General features: G+C 46.0%; 1 long non-coding RNA gene across 1 annotated transcript in view; it reads left to right on the top strand.

Moving 5' to 3' along the window:
- Positions 1 to 222: 222 nt before the first annotated feature.
- The window catches only part of LOC125488171, a 27,147-nt gene continuing 16,075 nt past the window's right edge, over positions 223 to 11,294 (top strand). The window contains exons 1-2 of the long non-coding RNA XR_007266247.1: positions 223 to 250; positions 2,267 to 2,301. This is a non-coding gene — a long non-coding RNA (uncharacterized LOC125488171). The remainder of the gene's footprint in view (positions 251 to 2,266; positions 2,302 to 11,294) is intronic.

Here is an 11,294-nt window from a genome sequence, read left to right as displayed (position 1 = left end):
ACTATCTATCTCTGTCTTAAAACATCCGTCTGTCTATCCATCTATCAGTCGATAAAATCTGTCCATCCAGCTCTCAAATTTATTATCTATCCATGAATCTATGCATTGATGATGCACGTGTCATTTAACCCATTATAATGACGCTCTCTGATTGATGTGTGTTTCTCATGTGCACTTTATTTCTTTGTAGAAAACACCGCTGCAGATATAGTTTATTCAGTGGTCACCACCAAGAAGAAAACGGAGTCTGGTAAATATTTTGTTTGTTTAATGCTATGATTAAGAGAGAGAGAGAGGATCATGGCAGCTCCAACAGTAGCACGATCCCAGTTGCTGTGAAAATGTATTTGTGTGTGGCCAGTTCCAAATAGAGAAATACCACAGTGCTTGCAGTGACAGGAGTTTGAGGGAACAGAGGGTCTGCCAAAAGAAATCTCCAGCACTTATGAAGGACTGGACTGTAAACCAGCCAATCAGAAACAAGCCCCGATCTGATCTGCTCTGACCCTTTGTTCTCCTGCAGATAGAATAAAGGATTTAAAGATGATTTATACGTTGTCAGTGACTCAGAACAAACACACAGAACAATCAGAAAGGGATAGTAGGAACTGCCGATGCTGGAGTCTGAGATAACAAGGTGTGGAGCTGGATGAACACAGCAGGCCAGGCAGCATCAGTGGAGCAGGAAAGCCGACGTTTCAGAAAATGAAGAAGAGTCCAGACCCGAAATGTTAGCTTTCCTGCTCCTCTGACCCTGCCTGGCCTGCTGTGTTCATTCAGCTTCACACCTGGTTATTCCAATCAGAAAGGGAATGGCCTAGTGATATTATCACTGGGCTGTTAATCCAACGACCCCGGTAATGTTCTGGGGCCCTGGGTTCAAATCCTCCCACAGAATTTGAATTCAATAAATATCTGGTATTAAGAGTTTAATGACCATGAAACCATTGCCGATTGTTGGGGAAAAGCCCAAGGAATTTACTAATGCATTTTAGGGAAGGAAGCTGCAATCCTCACCTGGTCAGGGCTACATGTGACTCCAGACCCACAGCAATGGAAACAGTTTGGGGTGGGCAATAAATGCTGGCCTGGCCCGTGACACATTCGTCCTGTGAATGAATGAAAAAAATATGTCGCTGTGTGTGTTGGTGACTGTGTTATGATGGTGGTCACTTCCCAATTACTGTTTTGCACATGTATATACATTCTCTGTGTGACAAAAGCAGTGGGACATGCATTTTATACTTAACCGAGGCAGACATAGATAATTTTCTCATAAAACTAAGAACTGTGGATGCTGGACATCTGAAATAAATTCAGATATTTCCGGAGGAACTCAGCAGGTCTGGCAGCATCTATGGATAGAGAGAAAGCAAGTTCCATTTTCCTCACATAATACTCAAGGCGGATATGCCAAATGCTACCACCTGCTGATTTGAGATGACAGAGAAAATAAAAGCACCGCATGTCATATTGTTGCTTAGAAAGATGAACTTGCAATTATTACACGGATACCTGTCAACACCCACAAGGGACGTTTGAACTGAAGTTGTCCTTGTGTACAATGAAATCCGAACACATTCTAGCCTTTGTCTGAAGGGAATGAGCAGTAAATGGTCATGTTCTACATGACCAACATCCTGCTCTTTCAAAAGAGAGAGAGAGAGAGAGGGGTCGGGGGAACTGGGTGGTGTTTTAACTTTTTGAGAGTCACCACACCTCAGGAGAGGGGAGAGGTTCAGAAAGAACAACCTTCAGGGTAGCCTCAGCTGGTGTGGGAATTGTACCCATGCTGTTGGCAAGGGTTGGCATGTAATGTATTACAAAAACCAGCCATCTAGCCACCTGAGCTATCTGGAACCATCAGCATGCAGCAGCTAAAACCCAAATGTATGTCATCTGTATGGTTCACTCCTGTCGTTTTAATGTGCAACAACAGGGCAAATGATGCAAAGGCTGATAAGATTAAGAAGGCCTGCTGAAGATGTTGCAATGACCTGCATCCTAAAAAAACTGACCTCTGTCTAATTGACCTGAATGCATGTTGCAGGCTTTAGCCAGAGCGAGGTTTCTAAATGTGATCTTCTGAAGTTTCTGGGTTGATTGAGGAGGACAATTCATTAAGCGTTGCACCATTATAAAAACACAGCTATGCTTTCGAAAGATTCAGTTACATCTTTAATGTTGATCAACCTTCAATAAGTCCAAATTGAATCGTCAATGTCTCCAAAGAGTTCCTTCTCAACTTGTTCTGTTTTATTTTCAGGCAGCACTGTTGGTTTCTCCTCCAATGGGAAGAAGGTATGTTACATTTTAAATCTAAATAGACCACAGCTATTGCCACAGGAAGTGCAGGTAGATTTATACCTTGCATCTGCCCCATAAAACATTAACTATTGACTCCTATCAGACTGATCACAGGAAACACCTTAGAAAGAAGGAGCAGGAGTCGGCCATTCAGCCCTTCCAGCCTGCTCTCCCCATTCAATGTTCTGGCACTAACTGCTTTCTGTGGTGGAGAATCCCACAGGATCCTCAGTCTCTTGGTGAAGACATTTCTCCTCATCTCAGTCCTTACCCATCTCCTTTAGACTGTGACCCCCTGGTTCTTGACTCCCTCCCAGTCATTGGGAACATCCTGTTTGGTCCTGTTAGAATTTTACAGATTTCTATGAGATCTCCCCTTATTCTCCTAATCTCCAGTGAATATAATCCTGGCCAATCCAGTCTCTCTTCATGTGTCAACCCTGCCATCCCAGGAATCAGTCTTTGAAACCTTCACTGCACTCCCTCAATAGCCAGAACATCCTTTTTCAGATCAGGAGACCCCAAACTGCACACACAATACTCCATGGTTTGGTCTCACCCTGTACAATTTCAGCAAGATATCCCTGCTCCTGGACTCGAATCCTCTCTCTTGAAGCTCGGCATCTCATTTGCCTCCTTGACCACCCACTGCTCCTGCAATGCTCACTTTCAGCGATTGGTGTACGGGGGACATGCAGGTCTCATTGCACCACCCCATTCCCAATCCATCACCTTTTGGAAAATAATCCACCTTCCTGTTTTTGCTCAGTTGGATAACCTCATGCTGATCTTCATTAGCTGGCACTTACTGAATTGTCCAAATCACACTGAAGCATCTCTGTAACCTCCTTCAAAGCTCCCCCTCCATCCCAGCTTTGTGCCTGCCTTTAAACACATGGAAAATATCCAGCAATGCTTTATCAATGGGGTCGATCACTCACTGTATCACATTCCACTTCCAGTGGCTAGGGATAAGTGAGTTTCAAAATTGTGGCAATACTGGTGTTGGTGTTCCAGTTACTCCTGTACATAATTAAAACATCACTGATCATGACATTAAATAGTTGCCAGTCCATTGTCATTCACACCCGCTTGGGTGCTACAGTATGTACCATCTACAAGATACACTGCAAAAATCCCCAGACAGCACCTTCCAAACTCACAACCGCATCCATCTAGAAGGACAAGGGCAACAGATACATGGCAACACCACCCCTTGTGTGTTCCCCTCCAAGCCGCTCACCATCCCAACTTGGAAATACATTGGCCGTTCTTTCAGTGTCACTGGGTCAAAATCCTGGAGTTCCCTCCTTAAGTGCATTGTGGGTCGACCTACAGCACATGGGACTATAGCAGCTCAAGAAGGCAGCTCAATACCACCTTCTCAAGAGGGCAGCTAGGGACAGGGCAACAAATGCTGGGCCCAGCCAGCAATGCCAATGTCCCATGAGTGAATGGAAACAATATCAAAACCCCTTTCAGCCTTCTCTGCTCCAAGGATCAACCTGAGCCTGTCCAGCCTCACTTCACTGGTGAAATGTTCTGACCCAGGCAATATCTTGGTGAATCTCCCTCTGCACCCCCTCCAGTGCTATCACATCCTTACTATAGTGCGGAGACTGGAACTGCACACAGTGCTCCAGCTGAGGCCTCACCAAAGTCCTGTACAGCTCTGACATCACCTTCCCACTTTTATAATCTATATGGCTCACCTCAGGCGCAGGTGGGACTTGAACCCCATTCTCCTGGCTCAGATGTAGGGAAATTACCACTGCACCACCAGATTCCTAACTTGTGGTACTGAACTTCCTGTTGGTGATTCCTGTTTTCCCCTGATATCCACTCCTACCTTTACCCCCAAATGACCTCTCCCACCTCTTCACCTTCCTGCTCCCACTCGATTCCAATTCCATTCCAAAATCATTCCAATTGCAGGATGCCAAGCCTGACCCCGATGATTCCTGTATCACATATGCCACACTGAACCTCAGCGAGCTCTCAGAGGAAGAAGACAGAGTGGATGGAAATGATTATGAGAATATTCCACACAAGTAAGAAACAAGAAGACAGATGAGAGGCGGGTCATTCGATTTTTATAGACTGTCTGTTTAAGAGGTATAATGTAACTCCTATGTACAGATACCAAACTTGTGAACTTTGCGATGGAAACCACGTTTCACACGTTGTTTGACTCCACTCATTTTCAGCCGGGGAAGCCAATTTCATGTTGTTGCATCTGTTGATCTATTCTGGACATTGCAGGCCATTAGTTTTGTAAATTCAAAACTATTTCAGCAGCTGGTGGTCTTTGGAAATTTAATACCTGCCTCTCCTTCACTCTCATATACATATCTGAGGATTGAGCTTTTCAGTTGGTCCATGTTTAAGGGGAGGAATACATCATCTGCCACCTTCTGTGCATGGAACAGCAATCTGCCCCATTCTGACCAACATTGAACAGGAATTCTTAGAAGGATCTGACAGGTGGGAGATACAAAAACAGAAACCAGCCAGTTTCAATGGTTACATTCCAGGGCGAAAGAGACCTGGAGTGTGGAGTTTGAACGAGCAACTTCTGGCCCCACAGAAGGCACACACTCTGAACTGCAAGCCACTGAACGAACTGGATAGACAAGGCATGGCTGAAATGGAGTCTGTACGGAGAAGACTAGATCTCCCAATGATCTGAAACCCCTGCTGGACACCTCGCCTCGGCTTTCTGAGATTCCAACACGCATTGTGGGAACTGGAATGTCCGGGTTTTCTCTCCGCTGCAGGTATTTTGGAAACGCCACGTTGTCAGGATGGGGGATCACACACCTCCAGAACGGCAGACTTAACCTTGAATGGGGAAGCGATGGCCTAATTGGATTATCGCGGAACTGTTAATCTAGATATTCCAGTGATGTTCTGGGGACTTGGGTTCAAATCCTGCAACACAGATGGTGGAATTTAAATTCATCAAAATTCTGAAATTGAGAGTCTGATGGTGACTGTGAATCAATTGTCAGAAAACCCCATCTGGTTTTGGGAAGGAAACTGCCATCCTTACCTGATCTGGCCTTCATATGACTCCAGACCCACAGCAAAGTGATTGACTTTTAACTGCCCCCTGGACAGCTAAGGATGGGCAACAAATGCTTGCCTAGCCAGTGATGCCCTCATTCCATGAATTAGAAAATGTGGGCTTCTTAGTCCAGTCATACAGACACTATCATTGCACCACAAAAGGGTTTGGGTTGATGTAAATACAGGCTTGGTCGAAGGCATTAAGATTTTAACATCGACACCGTACGGATCTGACAGTTGCTGGCCACCAAGAATGGAGCAGTACAGGTCCGATTACAAACTGGTAAAGACCATCAGGAACAACAACAGTGTGAGGGCCAAAGGTTCTGGTCAGTAGGTACCACGTATCTTTGAATGGAACAGCAGGACTTTGCTGATGATTTGCTAACATTAGAACGAGTAAGGATGGTGACTGTTTTTTTTTTAAACACTATGACCCCTCGTTCAGGCAAAGGATGTAGGGCATTGCTGGTAAAGACAGCATGTGTGCCCCTCATCATAGAGTCACAGGGTCTGTTTTTGTGCTCAATGACTCTTCGGCCCAACTCGTCCATGCCAACCAGGTTTCCGAAACTGAACCAACCCTGTTTACTTGTGTTTGAACTATATCCCTTCAAACCTTTCCTATCCATGTATCTGTCAAAATTTCTTTTAAATATTTATAATTTTACCCACCTCTACCACTTCCCCTGGCAGCTTATTCCATATATGCACCACTCTCTGTGCGAAAAATTTGCCCCTCAGGTCCCTTTTAAATCTTTCCTTTCTCACCTTAAACCTATGCCGTCTGTTTTGGACTGTCCAACCCTCGGGTTAAAGACCTTGGCTTTTACCTTATCTATGTCCCTCATGATTTTAAAAACCTTGAAAGGGTCACCCCTCAGCCTCCGATGCTCTGGGCTAAAAAAAAAAGATCCCAACCTGTCCAGCCTGTCCTTATAGCCCAAACTCTCCAATCCTGACAACATGTTTATGTTCATTTTTACACCTTTTCCAGTTTAATAACATCCTTCCTGTTGCAACATGACCAGAACTGTACACCATACTCCAAGAATATCCTTATCATAGTCTTGTACAGCCACAAAATGATGTTCCAACTCCTGTCCTCCATGCTGCTTTCCTGATCCATCACCATTTGGATAACAATCTGCATTCCTGTTTTTTTTTTCTCCCAAAGTGGTAGCCTCACGTCAATCCACATTAAACTGTATCGGCCATGCATTTGCCCACTCACTCAACTTGACCCAATCACATGGAAGCATCTCTGCATCCTCCTTCACAGCTCCCCCTCCCTCTGAACCCTGTGTTGAGATGGAAAACGAAATGAAAACACAATATGCCCGGTATTTATCAAGCAATGGAAAGTTTTATTCATAGATGGTATACATTGGGTTGGGTTTAATCTATCGCTGTGTTATTGTAAATGTAATTTCTTGATGGTATTTGCTTTTGTACACAACAATGCTGCCTTCGGTGATGAACAAAATTGTAGCACACAACAAATTGGTAGATTTCTTTTTTAAAATCAAGGTGTGCTGGTGGAACCCCCCGGTGATCTGATGTGAGGCGGTTATCAGAGACCGAACTTGGGGATTACTGTCAGTGACGGGATGGTGATGCAAGGTGCAGTGAACCAACACGTCAGTCGCAGTCTCCACTGGGTCACCAGCATTGCCCCTTCCATCAGTCGTTCATATGTGGGTGGGAGGGAGGGGTGCGGGTGCAGGATGGAGGGTGAGAGATCGCGCTAGGGAGGGGTAGAGGGTAAGGGAAGGAGTATGTGTGAGAGAGAATGTGTTTGAGGAAAGTGTATGTCAAAGAGCTTCTGAGATTTTTTTGTGAGATAAAGAGTGTGCGTAGAATGCTTTGTGTGACTGTGCGTGAATGTGTGTGACAGTGTGTGAGAGCGTGTGTGTGCGAGAGGGAGAGCAAGAGTGTGTTGTGAATGTGTTTTTATGTGAGGATGAGAGTTTGAGAGACTGTATGTGGGTGAGTGTGAGTTTGTTCGAAATTGTGTGTGAGATAATGTGAGTTTGTACAAGAGTATGAGCATAGACTGTGAGTGCATGTGAATGTGTAAGGGAGTGTGAGACTGTGTGTGAGAGATTATGACAGTTATGAGTGTGTGTGTGGGTGTGAGATATTCAATGTGAGTTTGTGAATAAATTTGTTTGAGCGATGATGTGTTTACGTGAGAGACGGTATGCGTGTATGCAAGCTCGTGTGACTGTGTGTCAGACCGTGTGTGTGTGCACGCACCTGTCAAGGTCGTGTGTGTGAAATTGTTCGAGTGTGTATGTGTCTGTAAGACTGTGCGTGAATATGTGACCATGTAAGTGCGTGTGCATGTCTGTTTGCGTACGTGAAACAGTCCGGTGCGTGAGAAGGAGAAAGAGAGAGAGAAGGGACTGAATGGTAGGGGTGGGCGTTAGTCGAGGAGGATGGAGTGGGGGTGAGACTGAGAGGAAACGGGAGGTGGAGCATAGAGTGAGGGGGAGGTTGGTGTGAGTGTGTGTGTGAGTCTGACTGTGCGTGTGAATCTGCATGCATGAGCGTGTGTGTGAGTCTGTGAGAGAGTGTGTGTGTGTGCGTGTGTGTGTGATTGCGTACAGTTTTAACAACGAGGCAGTGTGCTGGGAAGGGAGTTTGGGCACTCTGTATCCTGCAGTGTCTGGGAGATCGAGAGATGATCTCAACGCAATTTTCAAAACGCTGAGAAGAATGGACGGGTTGGCGTGTGGGGTGGGGATGGGGGTCAATGCAGCGAAGGTATTTTGTCCAAACAGCCCCCCACCTCCGCCTCCCCACCCCCCCACCACCCCACCACAAAGTTTTGAGGAGCCTGAAACCGGCGCACAGTGTTAAAAATTAGGGCGTGTCCTCACAAGCCTGAGACGAGGGGAAATGATTTGACTCGGTTGAGGGTGGAGAAGTAGGGATTGGCTAAATCTATGGGATCCTCCCCGACAGGGGCCTGTATAGTTTCAGTCTCTGGGGACGCTGGAGGGAGAGATGGACAGATTTCTGTTTCCCTGTGGTGCACAGGGGGTTATGGGGAACGGGCTGGGTCAAAGGCTTCAAATCGTTCAAACAGCTGCCCATGGTGCTGACCAGCAAGCAGGGGTCGATGGGCAGAATAGACCGTTCCTATCCCACAAATCCCCCAGTTGTGAACAGGCTCAGGAATGAGGAAGGGACAGCTGTTCATTGAGGGACATTGGCCGTGAGTTTGAAGCCAGTGCAGAGTCGGTGAGGGATCAATGGGTGAAGCCAGACCGGGGAAGGAATGGAGAGAGATAGTAGGAACTGCAGATGCTGGAGAATCTGAGATAACAAGGCGTAGAGCTGGATGAACACAGCAGGCCAAGCAGCATCAAAGGAGCAGGAAGGCTGACGTTTCGGGCCTAGACCCTTCTTCAGAACGGGAGCAATGGCTGTCATTTGATTTATTTTTGTCACGTGCCGCGACACAGTGCAAAGTATTGCTTTGTTTTCTATCCAAAGAAATCATACCTTACATTAGTACATAGAACAGGATGCAGTGTGTGTGAGAGACAGTGAGAGGGAGAGAGCGTGCGTGGCCACCAACTCAACTCGCTTCAAGTTAAAGGAAGAAGACCATTTTCTATCTTCATGGGACATAAGTGTCACTGACTGGGCTGGCATTTATCGCCCCCATCCATAATTGCCCCAGAGGGCAGTTCAGAGTCAATGGCACAGAGTCACAGAATTCTACAGCATAGAAAAAGGCCCTTTAGCCCATCGAGCCTGTGCCGGTCAAAAACAACCACGTCCCTATTCCCTAATCCCATTTCCCCAGCAGTTGGCCCATAGCCTTCGCATCACAAGTGTACATCTAAATCCATCTTCAATGTGATGAGGATTTCTGCCTCTCCTACCCTTAGAGGCAGTGAGTTCCAGATTCCCCAGCACAATCTGGGTGAAAACCTTTTACCTCACATCCCCCTTTAAACCTCCGATCTCTTATTTTCAATGATGCAGACTTTGTCTCACACACACTTTGTCTCACACACGCTCTCTCTCTCACGCACACGCTCTCTCTCTCTCACACACAGACACACTTTCACACACACATACACTCTCTCTCTCACAAACACACACACAACACACCACGTCTCACTCTCTCACTCTTGCGCGCACTCTGGCGTAGTCTCTCTCACAGCTCTGTCAAACACACGCTCTGTCAGACACTGCCTCTTTTTCACACACTGTCACCAATGCTCTCTCTCTCACCCACATTTCTCTCTCTCACACACACACAGACACACACACACACACACACACCCTAGTCATTCACTGAGCCATCCGCTCGCCTTGAGCTGAAACAAGCCGACTGAAGATAGAGCCGAGATAGACAAACAGGAGGCTGGAAGAGCAAGCCAGGGAGCATGTGGAGGAAAGGAGAAGTCAACATTTCTGATATTAGCCTTCTTCAGGACGATAGCCACAGGAAATAAGGGAAAACCTGGGAGTTCTGCTGAAATAAAAACTGATGCGCTATGCAGTCAACAATTAAACTGCCCGAGTACAGAAAACAGAGGGTAAAGTAATAGCCAAATGGAATAAGTTGCAAGAAAATAGCGAACAGATTAGCAAACAAAAAAAAAGTCGATCGAAAGGGGGAACATATTTGTTTTAAACGTAAACAGAAAAGGAGAATTGATTATATGGTGGGGCATTTTAGGCTCAGAGAAAGGAGACAAATGATGCAGATTTGCGGTGAATGCTGATTTTACAGACGGGATGGAACTATGATATCTTGTTCCTCAGGGAGTACATATCGCCCACTGAGTCAGATTAACATCAGATCTGCCCACTGGGGATCTCCAATCACACCGTGACACTCTGCAACTCCGTCTGATGTTGTGGTACGTGAGGAACCCCTTCAAAAACACCAACTGTACTTCACAAAGGGACGGAGATTCTCTGAAATCCTCAAGCAGTTGAGAAATCTATTTCTTACAATCCGGGTGTTGCCTGTATTCCAGCGCCTCAGGCAACTTTCGAGAAAGTTAAAACACGCTCCCACGTAGAATTTCTTGATTAAAAAGATCGGGAAGTCTCTGTCCGTGAGTCACAAAAAATAACATCGAAGTTCGGCGTGTCACTGGGAAGGCAAACAGCATTTATTTCAATGGGAATGGAAGAAAAATGTTGGGAAGTTTTGCTCAAAAAAAAAACTATACAAGACACCAGTCAGACCACAGCTGGGATACGGTGAGCAGTTTTGTGGCCTCGTATCTAAGAAAGGAGAGACTAGCATTGGAGGCAGGTCCAGAGAAGGTTCACTCGGCTGATGCCGGGGATGGAGGGAGTGTCTGATGAGGGGGAGATTGAGTCTGTTGGGCCTATCCTCATTGAAGTTTAGAGGAATGAGAGATGACCTTACTGAAGATCCTCAGAAGGATTTGACGGGGAGGTGTTACCCCTCTTGTGGGAGAGTCTGGGACCAGAGGGGTATCATCTCAGAATAAAGGTTCGCCCATTGGAGATGGAGATGAGGAGGAATTTCTTCTCTCTGAGGGGAGTGAATCTGTGGAATTCTTTACCACAGAGGGCTGTCGCTGTTAGGTCATTCAGTATATTCAAGTCTGAGAGAGATTTTCAATCAGGAAGGAGAATTGAATGTTATGGGGGTGGGAGGGAGCGGGTGGGGTTGGGGATGGAATTGCAGCAAAGTAGAGTTAAGAATGATCAGTTCAACCACAATCATCATTGAAAGGTGGAGCAGCTAGATGGGCTGAATGGCCTACTTCTGATTGTCTTGTCATATGTCCACCATTCCCAAGCAATGTAGTCACATAGTCCTGTGTTTCCTTTCTGACAGAGTGATGCAATGTTATTTTGAAATGTGTTAGCCATATCTTTCCTCTTTGCTTGAACAACAGAGGACACAA

This window comes from Rhincodon typus, unplaced genomic scaffold (assembly GCF_021869965.1).
Source record: "Rhincodon typus isolate 14 unplaced genomic scaffold, sRhiTyp1.1 hic_rhity00000051, whole genome shotgun sequence".
In the NCBI taxonomy this organism is placed as follows: domain Eukaryota; kingdom Metazoa; phylum Chordata; class Chondrichthyes; order Orectolobiformes; family Rhincodontidae; genus Rhincodon; species Rhincodon typus.
Note: the sequence above shows the minus strand (reverse complement) of the source record. Positions and strands in the feature narration are given on the sequence as shown.